The sequence below is a fragment of the Ambystoma mexicanum genome, chromosome 1p, assembly GCF_040938575.1.
Source record: "Ambystoma mexicanum isolate Mex_15411 chromosome 1p, UKY_AmexF1_1, whole genome shotgun sequence".
Taxonomy (NCBI): domain Eukaryota; kingdom Metazoa; phylum Chordata; class Amphibia; order Caudata; family Ambystomatidae; genus Ambystoma; species Ambystoma mexicanum.
In genome coordinates, this window is record NC_090921.1 from 832,103,134 (window position 1) to 832,117,431 (window position 14,298).

Sequence of the window (14,298 nt, forward strand, 5' to 3'; positions counted from 1 at the left end):
ATTGGTTGGCACGCGCGTGCCCTTCTGGAACATTCGGTTCACTTAGCAGCATGTGAGCTCAGACCCAGGGGGTAGACTGAACTGTACCTCCCCAACCAATTAGCCCATCACCTCTCATCACGCCATGCCTTCTGCCAGGCAGACTGTCTGTGAACTTGGTCTTGCAATGTATTCTCATCTCTGGGAATATGAGGGAGTGTGGGCACACGCTTATCAAAGTTCTGGACTGTGTGCCCAACTATATTCCCATTCTTAGCTCACGTGACAGGAGACCACAATTCAGCCCTTTGTGCAGCATTTAATTGTCTTGAATTAATAAACTTGGCACTCATGGTGTTCTTTCGTTGCACCTTAATGAGGGATAATTCAGCTTGTCACGTTCACTGTTCTTTGAGGATAGATAACCAGTTCTTGGCTGCCTTCAGTCTTGACACCAGGCCAAACAGCCCTTCTCGTTTCTTCCATGCTCTTATCTAATTCTTTGGTGCAACGCAGTCTTCAGCCCTTCTCTCCATGGCCTGATTCTATGATCACTTAGTCTACTTGGGTTGCTGCATCTGTACAATTATTAAATGGCTTGCATTTTCTACAGTGCTTTTCACATGTTCAATCTTTGTTTCGTACATGAGAATTTATTTGATTCTTTACTTTGTCATCAGTTTCTATAAGGTCCATACATTCTCTTTGTCAGCCAGTCTTCTCAGTGCATCACGCTCGTTTCTTGTGACATCACCAACTTCTCCTTCTCTCTCTTTCATATTCCTTCGGGGATCTCCTCCCAAGATATTGATATTGGTATTTTATTGGTATCACACTCAAGTTTTTCAGAGCGTGACGAGGCAAGGGAGGGGAACAAGGGAGGACAAAACGATGATCTTACTAGGCCCAGTGAAATTGAGAACGCGCAAGTGCAGGGGAGAGGGAAGGGGGAAAGTGCAAGGGAGAGGGGAGAAGTGGAAAGTGAGGAGCAAGGGATAAAAAAAACAAGTGGTAGTGCAGCCAGCAAGGTGGCAAGTGCAAGGTTTAAGGCGCAGACAAAGGGTGTCTGATAAGTTCAGGTAAGGGGAAAGTAGGGTCACAGGAACAGACACAAGTGCAAGGGTTGCCAGGAGGCAGTGCCGGTGTGTAGCCAGGTGGGCAGGGACCTGGGCCCGAAATCAGACTGTAACCAGGTACACAGTGCTGAAGCAGACAGATCAACAGGGGGCAGGAAGAGTGAAGGCAGAAGCAAAGAGGAAGGTCTTGAGGTGCTTCCACAACTGAGGTTGGTTCTCATCAAGTTTCAGAGTGGCAGGGAGGCTGTTCCAGAGGGAGGCCCCAGCCGAAGAAAGAGATCTACCCCCAACTCGTTGCTTGGAGAAGCGACTGACCCTATGGGAGTTGCAGGTGGAGGAGCGAAGAGCTTGAGTGGGAAGGTATTTACGGAGGGAGAGTTGAAGGTATTTTGGCCCCAGGCCCCAGAAAGCTTTGTGGACAATGCAATGGGTCTTGAATGTAATCCATGCAGCCACTGGGAGCCAATGAAGAGATTTCAGGGCAGGAGAGATGATCCCAGGGCTTGAGGCCAAGGACAAGTCTTGCAGTCCTGTTCTGGATGAGATGCAGAGGGTGGAGTGTAGAAGCATGCAGATTTATTAAGAGGCTGTTGCAGTAGTCCAGCCTAAAGAGAACCAGAGCTCTAGAGACAGTAAGCTTCTGGAGGAAGGAGAGGAAAGGAAGAATACCTTTGAGGAGGTAGTTTGACTTCTTAGAGACGTCAGAGATGTGAGGAGAAAAGGAGAGTGGGGAGTCGAAGATGACCCAGAGGTTCTTAGCCTCACAGGTGGGAGCAGGAAGAGGGCAAAGGGAGGCTGGCCAGAGAGTGACAGGAAAGGAGGGTGCAGGTGTGCCCATGAGGAGAATCTCCATCTTACTGGCATTAAGGCAGAGATCATTAGCGGCACACCACTCCTGGATGGCAGACGGACAGTCCGAGATGAGAGAAGGAGAAGAGGTGGCAGAGGGAAGCCTGAAAACGAGTGTCATTTGCATAGCACTTAAAGTTGGAGCAGAGAGCGGCAATGCGGTGGGCAAGGGGTGCCAGGTATTGGTTGAACAGCAAGGGAGAGAAGTTAGACCCCTGGGGAACACCACATGTAGAGAGTGAGATAGAGGAAAGGAAGGACCCAAGTTGGACCTGGGAGGGTTGATTAGAGAGGAAAGAGGTCAGTCAGGCCAGGCTTGATCGGTGATACCCAGGTTATCACGGAGACGGTTGAGCAGGATGGCATGGTTGACCGTATCAAAGGCAGAAGAGAGATCAACTAGGATGAGGACAGAAGGGATGTTCAAGTCAAGGTTGGGGAGCAGGTCTTCACGGATGTTCAGGAGAGCAGATTGTCATCTCTTTGGGGATACATCTGATAGGGTTTTCTTAGTGAATACCTTTTCTCGAAGACTCGACGCGGAATAGTCACAATTGTTGGTGTCAAACATGGCACTATTTCAGGCTTCCAGCTTACAGGTAGTAGAGGGCGGGACTTCCTGCAGAGGCAGTTGGCTGCTCCCCTACAGGAATGTTCACCATCCTCTTGACGTTGTAAGACAAATGTTCCTTGGAGAGATGCACTAACCTCTTGCACTGTTCAGTCAAAGATGTACATGTAGCACCTCCTCTGCCTAGCTTATTAAGTTGTGCACAGCATGGCCAGGGTCACTCACAGAGCCATAACAAAAAGAGCTGCAGGCGTGTCTGGTCTGCAGAGTGTCGAACACCTACTTTCTCGATGTTCTTCTTAAATCCCAGTTCCCTTGTAGCCACTTTATCCCATCGTCTCCCATTAACTGGTCTCACGCCCCTTCACTAGTTCGTTTCGAGGGCTAAACGCCAGGATCCATCCCCTTATGCATGTCTGTTCTCGGCTAAGTGAGCAGCTTCTATTGTTGCACAGCGCACACACATGTGGGTGACCGATATTAGCTTGAGGGCAAAGGGGAAGGTGGAAGAGGAGCTGCATATGTAGATTATACGTGGGACCAAACAGGAGACAAGGCAAATATACAGGGGCCAGAAGATAAAGAGCAGTGCCAGGGTGCACTGTGAGAGGCAGTCCACAGACAGACATACAGGCAGCACTGAGAGCTAAGCAAGAAAAAGACAGGATACAAAGTGGATGAACTAAGAAAGAGAGTAGAGGGGGCGTGCAGAGGGACATATAGGAGCAAGAAAGACAGGGGCACACAGAACGATAGAGTGAAAGAGAGACTGTGAAAAACAGTTCCGATTTTGAGTTTAAGAGACCGACCACGGTAAGTCTAGGTGTATATAGAGAGACATTGCACAGCTGCATTGTAAGCAGAGAGAGGCAGGGTACAGTGTGAAAGACAGCATCTCGTACAAAGAGACAGGAACACAGAAATATGGGGCACAAACACACAGAAGGAAAACAGTTTTCAGATAGAAAAAACAAGAATCACATTTCTAGAAGATGACCGAGAGACAGACCTAAATATGGTCACAGACAGAGCCAGATGCATGCATAGAGATGTACAAAGAGACAGATGCATAAAAGCCAACATGCTTACGCGTTATTTGTGCAATGCTCGTTCAGTCCTATTTTTCTGTTGCTTGTTTGCATTGTAGGTCTTCTAATACTATATTTTTATATAGCCACATGTCCAGGTGCACATGTACAGGCCCCAGAATACAAAGAATAAAACAGGACTGGGTAAGCATTTCCCGAATGACATGGAGCATGTTGGCAAGCATGTAAAATGGTCATGTGTTGTGTGGCTATGGTGTTAGCATGCCTCCTTAATCTGCCCTGCCCCCTTTCAGCACTGCTGCCTGGACACACTTCCTAGTCCTTCTCCCACTCTGGGAAATTGTGTCCCATTTGGACACGTCTCCCTTTTCCTTAATTACCCACCCTATAGCACCATACGGATATTTCTAGTCATATTTAACTAAATAAGTACACCTAGGAGATGAACGAAAAACATAAAACAGTAGAATGGTTTATTTGACAATTGTTTACACTAGCTGGCAGTGAACACAATGTCAATTGGTTCGCTCCTGGGTGCTTTATAAGTCATGTGGGGGGGAAAAGGGGACTTTGACATTTTTAACAACCTTTTAACGCTGCATCGTTATAGTATTGCTCAGCCCATGCTAACTGCCATGTTTAACAAGTGCCTTATTACCATTGCTGTGTGAGCCCTATGTTCTAATGCACGTGCCCTAACCTTGAAGGATTTACCGCCTAGTACCTGGTGGAGCTCTCTTCCACAGGTCTCGCTTCTGACGTGTTTGCCTTTTGGCCTATAGAAGGATATTTCCTAGGCAAGGCAGCTTTAGCAGATGGAAGTTGTCATATGGTAAGCAGGCGTGCATGCCGTGAGCCATGTATGAACTGTAGAAATAGCTTGCATAGCAGTATTCAAAATGTATCACTGTTTGTCTTCCATCCTGATCATGTCTTCCTGAGCATGAGAAAGCAGCCTGTGCCTAAGACGTGTATGCTGAGACACTGTCCTTGCACCTGAAACATTGTTTTTTCCCAATGTCTTGCCATGTCTGACCCCTCCCTCTCCATTGAAAGGCGGGTATGAAACCCGGTGACTGGAGGAAAGGGGGGTTGCTGCATCGAGTGTCGTTTACCATTGGGTTGCTGTGTGTCCTGTGGAGTCGGCTTTGCTGATTGCCATTAAAGGTTGTTCACCAATCCACTGGAAGTGTCTGTGGTTTTATTTCCACAAGATTGGTTCCTGGGACGACGGATTCCTGCTGCCCTGTGGACAAACACAGGGGTCGCCGGATGCAACTACCAGTGATCCCTGTGGGCCCAGGTAAGATGATTTCAGTGGGGAGCAATGGCAGGCGCAGCCGGGGACTCAGGAGAGTAGACAGAGTAGAAGCAGAAGAGCCAACTAAAATTCATGGTTTTGTGAGTGCAGTTAATTACATTGCCATTTGTCCTGTTTTGTGAAGTATTGTCTGGAAACGGGTTGAGATGATGTCTGTCCCTGGTTCAAGGATTCTGAGAAACCTGAAATCTGTTTCATTGTCCTCGGACATAGGGCGGAAGGTACTCTGCCTTTTGAGCAAGTCTGATCTGATCAGAATTGACTAAAAGTTCAAAAGCGGTTGACTACCACAGTTAAAAGTAGTTGTGAAGCAGTGAATCCATGCTCCCTAATAACGTAAGATAACATAAGACCAGCCAGAGTAGGCTAGTATAGATCAGGAGTTGGAATGAATGTGTCTTGTACGAGTGCAAAGAAAAAAAGTTTGAATAAGAGCCCAGTACTCGTCTTGTCTCACCCTTTTCCCGACATTTGAAACCCTGAATGTGCAACTGAGTTGAGACCCTGACTTTTATATCCACCCTCTCTTTTATCCTAGTTCGGGGGCTGTGCGAGGCTTTGTTTCTCCTGTCTATGTATCTTGTCTCTGACCCTTCTCAAACCCTGTCTCTGGTAAGCTGAATATCACTCTGTACTGGGATAGTGTAACGTGAGGAATAGACTGTGAACCATCAGTCATCTGGATTTCACCAACACCTGCGGGTGTCACTGAGATTATTGTAACTGTGGAGAAGCAGAGGTCGGGTGCCCCCATCCGACCTCTGAATAGGTGATACAATCAGCCCTGCCAGCTTTGGGATGCTCTAGTGACCCGATGCAGGCAGGGTTAGGTACAGACCAGGTTCCGCAATAAGTCATTCCTTGCCTCACCCGTGCAAGAATGGGTTCACGTACATCTAGAGAAGTGCTGCTTCCTCCTAAAGGAAGTCCAGCTCACTTCATGTATACACACAACTCTCTCAAAGCATGTACGTTTCTGGATAAATGGCACAAATATATGCAGAATGAGTCACCTAGACACTTGACACAGGAATGCACATTCGGCCTGGACAAAATAATAACTCTACGCAAGGCTTTAGAGAAGAAAGGAGTTCTAGTGCACCAACAGCAAGTGGACGGCTACCTAGACTGCTATACCAAAGTCACTAAAAGACAGAATCATAGACACAAGTCCTGAGAGAACCCAAGAGAAGTTCCAGGAGCAACCTAAAACCATAAAGACTGGGGTACTCTAACCTACAGGTCCTGGCACACAAACATAGGTACAGTCACCATGTACAACTGACTCCTGTACCTTTGAGGGATTTCCAGGTTCCCCTGCCACAACTAGCACTGGCGCTTTCCCACTCAGGCAGCTCCTTGGTGGAGGAAACCCCTGGTTACTTTGCATGTGCCCTGGAGCACCACTGACCCATTTAATATTGTGCAGAGGTTTCCCAAGATATGTGAAGATCAGTTAAGTTTCAAGAGGTGTTTCAGGTCATTATTGTCTGTTACCGTCCCACATGTGCAGATCTGAACCAATTACTGTGTGCAGCCCTGTCTGCTGACACTTTTTCATTGATAAAACAAAGTTATAACTGGCCAAATGAAGAACCTCCCACTGAGGGGCTGAAAGCTTTCACTGACAGACTGGTGAGAGCCATTATTGAAATCTGTCCACAAAAGACTGACTGGGCAAAGATAAATGCCTGCAAACAGCCCCCCAGGCCGTGGTGGCACAGTTTGTTCTGGGGTTACAGCCAAAAGTGGTGGAATGGATCAAATCTGTCATCATAGCTTGGGCAGGAAAGTATTTTACAGAGGTTAACTAGCTGTACAGCATTTCCATGAGAGACAGAAGGACAGTACTGAAACCAAGCTTATGGCACTGTAGATACAGCTATTACAGCCTTCCCAGGGAAGGGGAGGGTTTTGATCATCCATCCCCGGGATGGGGAACATGGTGAGAGTTAGGTGCTCCTCAGTCACATGACTCGGGCTAGGGTAGTGAATGTTATCACACAAGGGCTTGCACTGTCCAATGTAACTACTGTAAAGAGCTTGGGCATTGGAAAGCTGAATATCCAAATCTGCCCCAGTATGAAAGTCAAGGTGGTCAGCCAACCACACCAATAGAGTTAGGATTGCCAAAGGGTCCCTGAACTTGTTGCACCACTCATTACGCTTAATCCTACTGCCTCCTATGTTGATTGTATTGTTGCTGGTCAAAGGTTTTAATGTTTAGTTGACACTGGAGCATCACTCTCGGGTCTGAAGGTTTCTCTGAGGAAATTGTCAATGCTGTTGGTATTAGAGGTATACTGATACGTCATCCAGTATCTCCCCCGCTTATGGTCACACTGGGTCCTATTTCGGGTTGAGTCCATGCTTTTTTGTTGAGCCTCTGTCCTCATGTTAATCGGCTTGGGTCGGATTTGTTGTGTTAACTGAGTTGTGCCATTGGCTGTCCCCCCAATGGTATATTCCTTGATATCCCTGCCCATAGAGAACACTGGATTTTGACTGCGTTACCAGAGATTCCTCATTAGAACCCAGGAGACTGGGACAACACTCGCTTGTTGCAACTGGGAATGTTGGTTGGACCGAGTTCCCGCAAAGGTACGGTTCACTCACGCAAATAAAGCTGGTAATAGGCTCAATGCTGAGTAAGTCAAGATCACCCTGAACCTAGCCAATCCCCTGCCATGTCTACCTCAGTATCCTATCTCCCGACAGGCAGAAGAAGGTATCCACCATGTGATATAGTCTCTGCTTGATCAAGGTATCACTGTGCCCACCCTGCAATACCCCAATTTTGCTCACACAAGAAACCAGGTAAAGAGCTCTACCGTTTCATTAAGGACCTTCGAACAGTAAATGCTGCTGTCCAGCCAGCCTTTCCTTAGGTTCCCAACCCAGCTGCCACAGCGTGTTCAGTATTTTTCTCTATCCCGGTCCACCCTGGCAGCCAGTACCCGTTTGCCTTTACATATAAATCTGCACAGTATATGTTCATACATCTTCCTATGTGGTATGTAGAGAGTCCCAACTTGTTTTCCCAAATCCTGACGTGGGATCTTGACTCAGTAGTATTCACAGGAGGGTATACGCTAGTGCATTATATCAATGACCTACTGCTAGCTTCCCCCACTTTGGAAGCCTACGAGCAGAGCTCCTTCACTTTGTTGACAGTGCTTGGTGAAAATGGTCACAAAACATCCAAAGACAAGTTACAGCTGTGTTTACCCTCTGTGCTGTACATGGGCCATGAGATTCCAGCTGGGAAAAGACATCTGTTCTAGGATTGTATTGCAGCGATATAGAATGTTCCCAAGCCCCCAACCAGGAAGCAATTGAGAGGGTTCTTCAGGGTGGTCAGTTACTGTAGTCAACAGATCCCAGGGTATGCCACAATAGTTAAACCCCTTTAGATTCTCATGCATGATTCAACCCCAGAACCCTTGCCACGGTCCTTTGTCACCATTAAGCAAGCACTCGCAACAGCTCCAGCATTAGGTCTGCCCAATTATAATAAGCCATTTGTGTTGTACTGTGATGAACAAGAAGGCTTTGCCCAACACAGTTGAATCGACCCTCGTCCTACCACAGTGCCCTAGATCTGGTGGCAGTAGGATTCCCAGCCTGCATGCAAGCTGTTGTTGCTGCTGCTCTTAGTTGCAGGATGCTAGCAGCAGAGCCACATTGCTCTGAGCCCACCAGGAGTTCAAGAGTCCCGAGCCCCCACTAATACCCCATCAATCCACATTACAACGCTGCTGGGAAGTGGAGAAAGACCCCCGGTGTGCTGAAGAGAAATCTGCCCGAAATCAACTCGGGAACTCAGAAGTCATTGCCGACTGAAGGGACAGTGGCATGAAGGCCTGATCTGACCCTGCGATGAGTTCCGAAAAGCACTAAAGAGAGAGCGGGGACCCACCTCTGGCACTGGTGAAGGCCTGACCTAACAAAAGCCGGCAGAGGGCTAAGATACATCTCCTTCATTGAAGTACCAGAAAAGGAGCTCATTCTAACAGGGATGACCCCACAGTTGCTGCTACAATTTTGTGACTCAAATGCTAGGCATCCTCGCTGATGGTGAATGTAAAATCCACCTGGACACCCGGGCCTGTCAATGGACAGCCGGCGCCACCGAAGCAAGGTCATCTGCACAAGTAGGAGGTCTTGCCTGAGGCTCAGGGAAAGTTCTGATCATAGGGGGATGCCAGCACAGAAGGGACAGGGGTGAAGCCCACCCACCTCAATCATAATGACCAGAACCACCATTGAGGCGAGCATATGAGGGGGCGCCGTGTGAGCTCAGAAGGCCATAAAGGTGAGGGCTGCCAACCACTGCAGAAGAACAGCAGGGGGGATCATCCACTATACTCCTACCTCCTCTTCCCACACTTGCCCTATTGATCAATAGTGGAGTCTCACTCCGGGATCCTTGAGGATGGAGCGTCTTCAATGGCGCACCTTCTTAGAAGGCAAAGAGTATTTCAACCGTAAGGCGCATTTCAGATGACACTGGCAAGCCTGAGCAGCCTTGGGCGGGCGGACGGTTCTCTAGCAAACTGCGGGACCTTGGGGCTCTCCAAGCCACTCACCTGGGTACTTCCCACCTCTTCAACCCCGATCTTCCTTCCAGCCATTCAAGGTAATCACACGACCTGACCCAGCACCTAAGGTACTCCTTACATCATTGACCACGGAGGGCACACTCAGGTAAAATTGTCATTATACGCACAGTAGACAAGGATTGGGTACCCAATGGTTTTGCTTCAGTAGTGCAGGATTATTGTGAAAGATGCTACATGTTTGACTCATAATGTTGGGCAAGCAGTTAAGACAAAGCTGTCTGTATGTCCAGTACTGCAGGGTCCCTTTTTAAACATACAGACAGATTTCACGCAGCTCCCCATCTGTATGACATATTTCTACTTTCTTTTTATTGTGAATGTGTTTTCCGGGTGGGTGGAAGCCTTCCCATAGAGGAGGGCAGATGCATTGACTGTTGCAAAGAAATTGCTTGCTGAATTTATACACAATTTGTTTTGCCCCTTGTTATTGATAGTGATCGAGGTACCCATTTTACTGGTCAAATCATTAAGGAAGTGTGTAAAGCGCTAGGTATCTCCCAGCTTACCAACCCAGTCGAGCAGTTTTGTGGAACACCAAAATAGTAATCTAAAATTGAGGCTGTCCGAGGTGTGTCGAGAAACAGGGCTAAGGTGGCCACAGACACTCCGGAGCCCTTGCACTGTTCGCCATGCGTAATGACCCTCAGTGGAAGCATGGCCTGTCTTCCCATGAGATCCATACAAGGTGTCCCATGCAAGTAGGGACTGCGCCACCTGCAGCATTGCACCTCCTAAATCTGCACCAAGAGGATGTCCCTGTACTCCAGTATTGTCGCACGTTGGTCAAAGCAGAACACACCCGATCCTCCTGATGACGCACACTACTGTGAAGTCCTCCGGGGTGCCTTTGTGGGTCCATGCTGCCCACTGCTGCAGAGTGCCCGCACTTGATGAGGACATGCCTCCACCCTGTGCTATCCTCGTGGCTACTCCAGTGATCCCACCTCCAACCTGCCAGTGCCAGCCCAAGCCAGTGCTGCAGGCCTTTCTCAAGTGATGCCAGAGCCAGAAACAGCCCCCAAGGGTTACACAAAATATGCAGGTGCTGAACGAAGACCCCGATCTTTGCAACCTATTTACCCTGGTGCGCTGTCTGGGGGATCTGCTGCTCATCTCCTGCATCAGGCAATAGAAGCACCAGAAGGGACAACCATGACCTAGGTGCCGCTTCTTGCGTACCACCCACCCCCAGCACCTGGCTCCCATGGATCTCACAAGCCAGGCCCAAAGAGGTACGCCCTGCCTGCCCACATTGAGTCCCCCGGGTCAGTAATCCTGTACGCAGCACCAGCAAACCTGTTTTCTCACATCTGGATCTGACCATTCGTCGACGATTAATCCTCCTGGTGTGGTAGTGCACTGAATAAAATGAGAAACTGCTACCACAGAGATGCCGGTGCCAATGGGTTTTGGACCTGGTAATTCTCTTTGTCCTGATGACCACTGTGAGCATGTGGCTCTGATATTTTTAGCTTAAACTCTGGCAGGACGTGAACTTGCTGTTCCATATTGAATTCTTTTTTTTGAACATTTCTGGTAGTCCCGCTTGCAGAACTGTGATGTTTTCCCCATTCAAGAACTGTTCATGGAAGGGTCCTGAACTACAGGAACTTTGTCGAACTTCACTGTGCACATGCTTTCCCCACTTGAACTGGATTCTGTTCCCCGGCCACAAACGTTGATATCCCAGTACAGGCCCAAGCTCTCCAGAAGCTTGGACAGTTGGGCTCAGTCCCTGTCGCACCATATGCTGTTACTTGACAACGATTGTCATTGTTGGTTCATTGATCTGTTACCATCTTACTGTGACTGCTGCGTTTAGTACTACATGTCATGAAAATGATGGTCCTTCTGCACACCCTTGGGTTTTGCAAGGAACTCATGGTGGCAACAGTAAAGACTGACACAAGTGATCACAGTTCAAGGGCGTTTATCAAACTGTATGCAGGTTGGAAAAATGCCTAATCTAAACCTAAATCTAATATGGGAGCAAGTGTTGACCATCAAATGAAAATAAGGCAGTCCTAGTGGCGTTGTGTCAAATAAAAAGGGCCTATACTAAAAAACCTATTGCCAAACCTTACATCTAATATAAAAAGAGTGTGAGATGGTTTTCAAGAAAAGAAAAGTTTTCACAAATAATATGTCAGGATGCGGTAGCTTGGATCTCCCTTCCCCACATTTTGACCACGGGGTGAAGTGGGATCTAGGAGCACAGTACACTCTCGAGGTTCCTCAGCACGAGACAACAGTTCCAGGGAGACAACTTAAGTTTTCTCACATGAGCTTCCTCCATGTGATGCAGCCACATTTGCTTCATCAGGAAACCAGGAAAGAAAATCCATGTTTCCCTGGTCTTTTCCCTTCCGTTGTTCCACTGTGAAACAATAGGGTTGTAGGTCTAGAAACCATCACATGACCCGAGGGTTGGACTCTTCACACCATTTCATCCCAATAGGTAGTATCTAAAATGGATAATGGCCCACTTGATGGCTAGAGCCTCTAGTTCCCCCACAGAGTAGTAATTTTCACGCGGGAACAACTTGCGGCTGGTGTATAGTATGGGGTGTTCTAGTCTGTTGCAAATTTGGGACAGGATGGCTCCTAACCCTGTGAGAGAGGCGTCAATCTGTAAGACAATCTCTTTTGAGAAGTTGACTACTTTTAGGATTGGGTTTTGGAATAACGTCTGCTTTAAAATGTTATAGCATCTCTCGTCATCGTTCCAATGAAGTTTGTGGGGTTCGGCATTTTTAAGTTTATCTGTTAGCCGGGCCCTTTTGTCCAAAAAGTTAGGGATACACCTATGGTAATATCCTATTAGACCAAGGAAAGCCCACAAGATCTCTTTTGTTCTTGGGAGTATCCAAGACGGCTTTTACTGTTTCCTGTTGGGGCTGTACATTCCCATTCCCTATGAAAAAGCCAAGGTATTTCACAGATGATTGGGCCAATCTGAATTTAGCTGGATTAGTAGTTAGGCCAGCATTCCTGAGGACTTTCATGATGGTATAATGATGGAAGAGATGGTCCTCCCAGGTTTTAATATAAATGACGATATTGTCAATGTAAGCTCCACAGAAATCAGAATAGGGCTGCAGGATGTTATCCATAAGGCGTTGGAACGTAGCTAGTGCACCGTGTAGGCCGAAAGGGAGGGCTTTACACTGGAATAATCCTAGGGGTGTTGAAAATGCAGTTTGTTCCTTATCTGGCCCATACACAGGGACTTGCCAGTAGCCCTTTGTTAAATCTAGGTTGCATAGAATGGTGGCTGTTCTGAGTTTATCAATTAGGTCATCGATGCGTGGCATGGGATGGGCATTGAAGTCTGATATGGCATTAAATTGACAGATGTCTATGCAGAATCTCCAGGAATGGTCGGGTTTAGCGATATTAGCCTTCCACTTTTTGTTGACTTCCTCGAACACTATCTGTTCACATGCCTCTAGTAGACAATAGGGATTTACTACTTTGCTTTTAGGGGTTTAAATGCAATGGTATGTACCTTTTACTCTTCCTGTTTTTTCTGAGAATCCATCAGGGAATGAGACCATTACATATTTTAGATTTTCTCGTTGTTGAATAGATAACTCAGAAGGAATTAAGTCAAAGTTATATATATCTTCGGGAACCAGGCAAGATATTACTTTGGCATGGGTGGCTGACGTGTTCTCCTTACACTCTTTTAAGAGATTGAAGTGGACTTTATGTTTTTTGGTCTGGTAGGCTATTTTATACGTGCATGTTCCCGTTTGTTCTATTACCTCGTAAGGTCTGTGCCACTTAGAAACAAGTTTGTTCTCTGAGGTGGGTAAAATTACTAGTACTTTCTGTCCAATAGAAAAAGATCTTAAATTTACTTTTGTATCATAATTGGCCTTTTGTTGGCTCTGGGCTTTTCCCATATGAGTACAAACTAAGTCCCGAACCAACTTCATGTGTTCTTGCATTCTAGTGGTGGTTTGTGATATTGGAATTGGAGCCTCCTCTCGTTCTTCTCAGGCTTCTCGGAGCATGTCCAGGACATCTCTCAGTTCTCTTCCATAGAGTAGCTCAAAGGGAGAGAAACCCATGGAAGCTTGGGGGTGGGGGCTTCCTCACTGCAAATAGTGCCCATGGGATCCTTCAATCCCAGTGTTTCCCATCCATGTCTACCAATTCGCGTAGAATTCGTTTCAGGGTTTTATTGAATCTTTCTACTAGACCATCGGTTTGAGGATAGTACACAGAAGTTCCCATGGTAGTAATGTAGAGTAGCTCTTTAACTTCGGCTGTAAGTTTACTCCTAAAATGTGAAACTTGGTCTGGTAGTATTTCTTTGGGAAAATGGACCCTAGAGAAATAGGGTAGAAGATGTTATAGGTTCTGCTAAGTGGTATTATTTCACACTGGGAAAACCTCGGGATATCGGGTTACATAATCCATGATCACCAGGACATACTTGTTGCCCAATTTAGATGTTTCTAGAGGTCCTATTATGTCCATACCAATTTTAGAAAAGGTGACTTCTCTGATCGGCAACGGGTTCAGAGGGACAGGTACTGGGATGTGGGGGCTGGTCTTTTGACATATTTCGCAGGTTTGTATGAAAGTTTTTATATCGCTAAGGATACCTGGCCATTAAAAATGTCCACCAATATGCACCTGGGTTTTTAACGTGTCCCAAATGCCCTTCTGTGAGATGGGAATGTGCAATCTCTAGCACAACCTTTCATGGCTTTTAAGTATTAACAGTTGGGTTTTTCTTAAACCATCTGGGGAGGTTTCCCAAGTTTTAAGAAGAAAAAGCGACTTTTGTTCTCTATGCCTTCCTCTTCTGGAGTTGCTT